The sequence below is a fragment of the Oryctolagus cuniculus genome, chromosome 11 (assembly GCF_964237555.1).
Source record: "Oryctolagus cuniculus chromosome 11, mOryCun1.1, whole genome shotgun sequence".
In the NCBI taxonomy this organism is placed as follows: Eukaryota; Metazoa; Chordata; class Mammalia; order Lagomorpha; family Leporidae; genus Oryctolagus; species Oryctolagus cuniculus.
In genome coordinates, this window is record NC_091442.1 from 69,876,818 (window position 1) to 69,885,885 (window position 9,068).

Here is a 9,068-nt window from a genome sequence, read left to right on the forward strand (position 1 = left end):
ATACAAAATTAATTCACACTATGTATCCTCAGGAACTAAAACTGAATACATTAAAATAAAAGTGGTTGGTATAATGATTTTTATTTTTCACAATTTAAAAGGAAAAATGACCTCAGAGTGATTTTTTTGAGCTATGTCACTAAGCTGAGAAGTCGTTTGTTGAATGCTGTCTATGAGGCAGGTGATATTCTGTTTTTTTAATTTACTTGTTTATTTGAAAGGCAGAATTACAGAGAGGGAGAGACACAGAGAAAGAGATCTTCTATTCACTGGTTCACTCCCCAGATGGCTGCAACATCTTGGGTTGGACCAGGGTGAAATCAGGAGCCAGGTGCTTCTTCCAGGTTTCCCAAGTCAGTTCAGGGGCCCAAGGACTTGGGTCATCTTCTGCTGCTTTCCTGGGTAAATCAGCAGGGAGCTGGATCAGCAGTGGAGCAACTGGGACTCAAATTGGTGCCCATACAAGAAGCCAGCACTGTTCTGTTTCTTAGATTATGTCAACTGGTTTTCATAGCAGCTACCTCAGGGGAGTACAGCTACTTGGTGAAGTTCACTGAAGTCTTCATCCCAAGACCTCACACATGGACCTAGTATTCAAACTTCGTCAGATGAGCTTCAGACTTCCTGCTTTTTACTACCACACTATGTTGCTTTCCTTAACCACAGGGTCATTTTTAGCATGAATGGCCTGGCTAGGCTCAAGGTGGCCTAACGTCATTCTGAATTCTTCTCAATGGTAATGCTGTAAAATAGCCTGTAAGAAAGCATCTGGGTTTTGGGTCAGGGCCACGGCACAGAACTGCCCATGAGGAAAGCTGTATTCTCTAGTTTCACCACAGGATGACCCAGCTATCTGGGAAATGTCATTAAGTCCCTGCCTCCAAGCAATTACAAGAGCATTTCTTTTTTAAGTTTTTTTTTCCTTAAAGATTTTATTTATTTATCTGAGTGGCAGAGTTACAGACAGAGAAAGAGACAGAGAAAAAGGTCTTCTATCTTCTGGTTTACTCCCCAAATGGCTGCAACAACTGGAGCAGGGCTGATCTGAAGCCAGGAACCAGGAGCTTCTTCTAGGTCTCCCACGTGGGTGCAGGGGCCCAAGGACTTGGGCCATTTTCTGCTGCTTTCCAGGGACATTAACAGGGAGCTGAATCAGAAGAGTAGCTGGGATAGGAACCAGCACCCATATGAGATGCTGGTGCTTCTGCCGGAGGCTTAGCCTACAGTGCCAGCCCCGATGATGTTTAAAAATGTTCACAGAAAGTGAAATTAATTGGGTCCAAAAATTTTTGAAATTCATGCACAGCTTTTAAAATCATATACATTGGGGCTGGCTGTGGAATAGTGGGTAAGGGCACCACTTCTTTTTATTTTTATTTATTTATTTATTTTTTGACAGGCAGATTTAGACACTGAGAGAGAGAGAGAGAGAGAGAGAGAGAGAAAGGTCTTCCTTCCATTGGTTCACCCCTCAAATGGCTGCTATGGCCAGCCCGCTGCGCTGATCCAAAGCCAGGAGCCAGGTGCTTCCTCCTGGTCTCCCATGCGGGTGCAGGGCCCAAGCACTTGGGCCATCCTCCACCGCACTGCTGGGCCACAGCAGAGAGCTGGACTGGAAGAGGAGCAACTGGGACAGAATCCGGCGCCCCAACCAGGACTAGAACCCGGTGTGCCAGAGCTGCAGGTGGAGAATTAGCCAAGTGAACCGCAGCGCCAACAGGCCACCACTTCTGATGCCAGCAACTCATATGGGCACCCATTCAAGTCTCGACTGCTCCACTTCTGATCCAGCTCCCTGTTAATGTCCCTGGAAAGCAGTGGAAGATGGCCCAAGTGCTTGGGCCCCTAAACCCGCGTGGGAGACATGGTGGAATTTCCTGGCTGTTGGCTTTGGATTAGCCTGGCTCCAGCCATTGCAGCCATCTGGGGAGTGTGTCAGTGAATGGAAGATCTCTCTCCCTCTCCCTCTCCCTCTCCCTCTCCCTCTCCCTCTCCCTCTCCCTCTCCCTCTCCCTCTCCCTCTCCCTCTCCCTCTCCCTCTCCCTCTCCCTCTCCCTCTCTCTGTAACTCTGACTTTCAAATAAATAAATCTTTTAAAAAATCATATGCATTTTGAAGAGCCCTCATGTAAATAGAATGCCCCTCATACAAGAAGCCTTCAAAAATTCATGAAAAATGTGTTACAAAAAAGAAACTATGCATGAATTTTCAAAAAAATTTGCAGTAAACTAAGCTTTAATTCCACTTTCCATGGACTTTCTGAAGTACTCTTGTATTCAACCTCTCTGCATACTGCTGTGGTTCCTTTTGTATGTAATCCCTTGTATCCAGAAAGTCGGCTTAACGAACCTAATTCTCTGAAGTGAAAAAGGAAAAAAAAAAAATCAATGACTAGGAGGAGATTTAGAACTGAACAGAGAGAGCATTGCCTGTAAAAATTCCCTGGATAAATCCTGTTCAGTATTGTTTTCCAAAGCCATCTCAGGTGTACCAAGACAAGCGGCAGCTGTGTGCTACCCAGGATTCAGGTGCCAGAAGCTTTAAGGTATATTCATTTGGGACAGCACAGAGCCTTACATTTTGTCTTCTTCATAAGTGTGTAACAACCCTTCCACATATGGTATTTTTATCTTTTTTTTTTTTTTTTTTTTTTTTTTTTTTTTTTTTTTTTTGCCAAGCAGAGTTAGACAATGAGAGAGAGACAGAGAGAGTTATAGGCAGTGAGAGAGACAGAGAGAAAGGTCTTCCTTCTGTTGGTTCACCCCTCAAATGGCTGCTACGGCCGGTGCACTGTGCCAATCCGAAGCCAGGAGCCAGATGCATCCTCCTGGTCTCCCATGCGGGTGCAGGGCCCAAGCACTTGGGCCATCCTCCACTGCTCTCCCGGGCCACAGCAGAGAGCTGGACTGGAAGAGGAGCAACCGGGACAGAATCCGGCACCCCAACCGGGGCTAGAACCTGGGGTGCCAGCACCGTAGGCGGAGGATTAGCCTAGTGAGCCGCGGCGCCGGCCCCACATATGGTATTTCCCTTGGTGACTGAGGTGTGTCCCCCACATCCACCTGTTGAATTCCTAGTCCCGGGATCCTCAGAAGGTGACCTTATTTGGAAATGGGATCATTGCATATGCAACTAGTTAAGGTTGTGCTGGAGAGGTGGTGGGACATTTAACCTAATAGGTCTGGTGTCCACATGAGGGGAACCTGGAGACACGCACACGCACACACACACACACACACGCTGGGGGAAACTCCCTGTGAAGATGAAGGCAGCATGGGTGATGCAGTAGAAGACAGGGGAGGCCAAGGGCTGCCAGTCGGGCTGAGCATGAGCACAAGGGGCCCCACGGGTTCCCAGGGCCCAGAAAGAACTACCCCCATTGACACCTGTATCTCCGACATCCAGTCTCCAGGACTCGGAGACAATATATTTCTTTTGTGGCAGCCACTTGGTTTGTGGTCCTTTGTTATGACAGCCCTAGGAAATGAACACAGTCTCCAAAAATAGATATGCTAGAATTTCCTCCCACTCCAAAGGATAATAGTCAACACTTAGTAAGTTCATGATGGTGTTAAGCACATTGCATGTATGAACTCAATACATGCAGCTTTCCCAGGAGATCAGTGATTTTATTTTCTCCCAAAGCATAGAGTAATTAAATAACCTGCCCAGGATTCTCTAGCTAAGAAGCCTTGGGGCCAGGATACTCACAGATTTCTTTTTGCAAAACTTACCTAATTTCTTTTTTAAAAATTGTATTTGTTTTATTTTTATTTAATTGAGGGTGGGGAGATTTTTTTTTATCTGCTTGTTCATTTTCCAAATGCTTACAATAGCCAGGTTTGGCCAGGTTGAAGCCAGGAGCCAAGAACTTAATCTGGGTCTCCCAGGAGGGCAGCAGGGATCCAATGACTTAGGCCATCACCTACTGCCTCCCAATGTATACATTAGCAAAAGGCTGGGACTGGAAGTGGAGTTGGGAGTCAAACCCAGGCACTCAGATATGAGGTCAGGCCTCCCACACAGCATCTTAACTACTAAGTCAAAAGCCCTTCCCTTTCCATCCGAATGTTCTGTTCACAGCACCACATTGGTTCCATAAAAGGGAAACAAAAGAAATAAAATGACAAAGATGTGTCTTAATAAGGAATTGGGATTTGTGGGCAGATGGATACATGGGGGATAGAGGCAGCCCACAGGAAAATACAACTTCTGCGGGTACATTTCCCAAAGTGTATTCCATGGGAAACCTTTGGTCTGACACGCAGTCTAGAGAAATGGTTCCAGAATTGCTTGCTCCATCCCCTGATCAGATTCATAACACCATTAGCACTTCAACCAGCCTTCCTCAAGCCTGTTTCTCCATGAGTTCTGTGGACTAGAGAGAGGGGCTGGAGAGTGGAGACACTTAGATGAGTGCAGGTGGAAGCTGGCGTCCTCACGTTCTTCAGGTTCTTTATGTAGCCCCAGTATTTCTTTTTCTCTTTCATAGCCAAGACTTTTAAATATCCACTTGTTTTTAAAACTATCAGATACACAAATAGCAGATGGAGACTAATATAAGAAACTCTCATGTTAACAGTATTCAGCTTAAGGAATGAAAAAACTATGGAGTGTGTGTTTAGCCCAGCAGTTAACATGCCCATGTCCCATATGGGAGACCGGGCTTGAGTCCCCAGCTTCAGACTGCCCCAGTCCTGGTCATTGTGAGTGTTTGAAGAGTCAATCAGATGATGGAAGTGCTCTTTGTCTCTTTCTCTGCTTCTTGATTAAAAAAAAGCTTATAAGAAAGAAGAAATATAACATTATAAATACAGTTGTAACCTGCCATGTACTTTTCCCAATTATAGCTCTTTCTGTATACCTTTGCCTACTTCCCAGAATTAGCTACCAGTACAATCCTAAATTTCCTATTTATCATTCCTATGCATATCTTCATCTTTTGATATATAAATATGTATGTATTTTAACATCTTTAAGCTTTATATAACTATTACCATATTGTGAACATCCTCATGTATCTTGCTTTTGTGTTCAATGTTATGAACTCTGGTTCATTCATTTTCACTGGAGGGTAATATTCCATTCTATGACTATGCCAATATACGTTTATCCATATTTATTTATATTTAGGATAGTTCCTATTTTTCTATTACAAATAATGCTGCAATCTATAAATTCTCATGCATGAGTTGAGAAAAATATATGAAATTTTCCCTAGAGTATAGATATGGAATTCTTGGATTACAGAGTATATACATATCCATTTTTTCTAGATATTGTACTGCCAAATTGTTCTCCAAAATTGATATGCTGATTTCAATTTCTATTCACCATGTATAAGAATCCTAGGTAACTCTATATTAACTTTTGATGTTGCCAACACAACCTACAAAATCCCTGCCAAACTAGTATATTTGAGATTCTACTTCATTATAATTTTACTTTGTATTTATTTCACAACTGATGAGACTGTTTTATGATATGTTTATTGGCCACTTAGGTTTCTGTGAATTGTTCGTTCATTGGCACACTTATTTTTCATTTATTATTTTCCATTGACTGTTTTTTCTCTTTCTCACTGCTTTTTGAAAGTTCTTTGTTAGAGTCAATTTCTTAATTACTTGTTTTCTATATATCTTCCTGAAGGTTGAGGCTTTTCTTTTCTCCTTTTGGAGGTTTCTTTGCATATAAAATTTAATTCATAATATAATTGAACTTATCTACATTTTTATTATGATGTATACACTTTGTGTCTTATTTAAGAAATTTTTTTCAACCTTCAAACTACAGAGATATTCTCCTATATTTTAATTAAAACTTTTAAAGTATTGCTTTTTACATTCAGATTTTTAAAGATTTATTTATTTATTCAAGAGGTAGAGTTACAGACAGAGAGAGGAAGAGACAGAGAGAGAGAGTCTTCCATTCGCTTATTCACTCCTCAAATGGCTTCAGTGGCCAGAACTGGGTGATTCTGAAGCCAGGAGCTTCTTCCAGGTCTCCCACATGGGTGCAGGGGCCCAAGCACTTGGGCCATCTTCCACTGCTTTCCCAGGCCATTAGTAGGGAGCTGGATCAGAAGTGAAGCAACTGGGACTAGAATTGGTGCCCATATGAGATGCCAACGCTGCATGTGGATGCTAAACCTACTACGCCACAGAGCTGGCCCCTAGAGTTTTAATGAACTTGAAATTGATTATTGTGTATGATCTGAGGTAAGGACCCATTTTTTTCCTTATATAGATAACTTAATGTGATGGTATCATTTGTTCAATTGTCAGCCATTTTCCCCACAGAGAGTCTGCAATGCCACCTCTGTCATTGTGATACTTTATCACCATATGAGTCTTTTGAATCATAAAACTGTAACTGTATTTTGTTTATTTCTAGACTAATATCGTGCTGAATTAGTAAACAAGTTGACTTCTGCTGGGTAGGTTAATTACATTGATGGATAAAATTAATGGCTTGCCTCTATCTATGCAGATAGCAATATAATTTTGCAGCTCATTCCATTATGAGGTTGTGTCTTTCTCTTCCCTTTGAATATGGACCACATGTGATACTCACTTTGGTCAATAGAACGAGATGGAAGTAACAGTGTGCCATTTCCAGACAGAGGCCTCTAGACTCTGCATGCTTCTACTCCCACTTTTGGAATCCTGTCTCCACTATGTGCTGAAGGGTGAGAAAAACACATGGAGCAAAGTGGAGCCAATTCAGGCTGATGCCACCCTAAATCAGCCAGTGCCCAGCCAACCCACCAGCTGCCCATGTGAGTGAACCTAGTGAAAATAGCTAGGGTTGACTCATAGCACTCAACTGCATTGCCAACCCATAGACTCATAAACTAAAATATATGCATGTTGTGCTATGCTCTTAGACTTTTGTGGTGATTTATCCTACAACACAATTGTGTTAAAAGATAACTGAAATATAGTATGAGTTTTATATCTGTTCTGTTATTCAAAATCATCTTAGTTGATCAATGCCTTATGTACTTCCCTATAAACATTTTCAAATTGATTTATGAAATTCTGTGACCTGGTTTAACCCTCTTCTAACTCAAGACCTAGGGTAGCATCCTTGGCAGCCACTGAATCCCTTCCAAGATTCCCTCATATTACTCCCCAGAGTAATATGTTGCTCTAGTTTCTGATAAGGTGTTAATTTATTTGTGTTTGCTATATCATATTGTAATATCATTATCACAAGATGGGGATTCTGTTGCCAGGGCAACCAAAACTGATACATGAGCTTTTTAGCTTTAACTAAAAGCTTAACTGTCTTTGACCACATTCTACATATTTTCTTGACTTCCTTCACTCCTGAGGTTAAAAGAATGATGGATATTCTACAATTCTGCTGGCATTTTATGTTTTGTATTTGTTTCCATTTCTACACTCATTGGTATATATATCACTCTCTAACTTTACTAACATAACTATTTTTTTTCTAATATTTTTCCCAGATAGCTCCTCTCCTTCTGTGTAAAACTGAACAATTCATTTAATATGTATTTAACTATCACCCAGCAGGTGTCTGGGACTGGGATCACAAAAGAGTACAAGACAATCATGACTTCCATTCTCCCAGAATTTGCCATGTTGAGGAGACAGAAACAAAATATACAAGTACACTGATACTTTACCATGATGGTAGATGCTATTAAAAACAAGTATAAACCCATGAATAGGGGCCCAGCTATTCTAAATCAGTGATGATTTCTGTGAGGAATGAAATGTAAGTTAGGACTGATGGATAAATTGAAGCTAGTTAGAGTGAGGCAGGGCACATTTGGCACAAATGAGCAATGTGGCACAAAGTCTCTTGGTCTCAAGGAGGAGGGTGGTGAGAGGCCCATGTGGCTGAAGATGAGCGCTGTGATTTGGATACCATTTAGATGTCACCCAGTGGCCCATGTGTTAAAGGCTTGATTCCTGGGGTAGTGCTATTGGGAGGAGGTGGGCCAGTAAGAGGTCCTTATATCCCATGGGACATGCCCTCCTAAGGTTGTTCTTGTGAGAGGGCTATTATGAAAACCTATGTTTGGGTCCAAACTCTTTTTCTCTGCTTCCTGGCTTACCACAGGACCCTTCCTCTGTGCAAACTCTACCATTGCCATCTGCCACACTCACCAAAAACCAGATCAATGGGACCATCCAATTTTGGACTGAACCTCCACAACTGTGAGCCAAATGAATCTTTTATCTTGTCAAATTAGTTATCTCTGGTTTTTGTTACAGTAATAAAAAGTTAACTAATAGCATGAGTATGTGAGAGTGAAGGGAACTTGCCATGACCTGAAAAAGCAGGCAGAGAAATCACAGTGGACCTTATAGGGGGCCTGTCCTCCCTGTTAGGGGACTGATTTGTGAAGGTCTGGAATGGGGACATTATCCTAGAAAAACTTATTCCTCCCCACAATCATATGTTCCAACTAGTAATTTTAGGGAGGTACACAATGAGTTGTCTGGTGCTCTGGGTATGTGTCCCAGGTCCTCTGAAGTTAGATCCATGGGCACACCCTGCTGAGATGGAGAAGTCTTCCCTACTCCGACCCTCAACCCACTACCACTATGGGTTCTTCTGGGTACGGTATTCACACAATGAAAATCAGAGGTCAAGCCCAGGGTCATGGTTCTATAGCACCACCCATTCTAGAGCATATCTTTGCACACAGTAGGTCTCTATTGATTACCTGCCCTGGGGCACCATTACTGGAAGGCCCAAGTGCCCCATGAATGGGCAGTAGAAGCCTGATGCCAGAGTCTCTGGCTTGGAGAAGAGCAAATACATCTTTACCTAGAGATGAGGCTTAGAAAGAATTTTTTTTGACAAAGTTAGACAGTGAGAGACAGAGAGAAAGGTCTTCCTTCTGTTGGTTCACCCCTCAAGTGGCCACTATGGCCGGCACATTGCGGCCGGTGCACTCCGATCGGAAGCCAGGAGCCAGGTGCTTCACCTGGTCTCCCATGCGGGTGCAGGGCCCAAGCACTTGGGCCATCCTCCACTGCCTTCCTAGGCCACAGCAGAGAGCTGGACTGGAAGAGGAGCAATCGGGA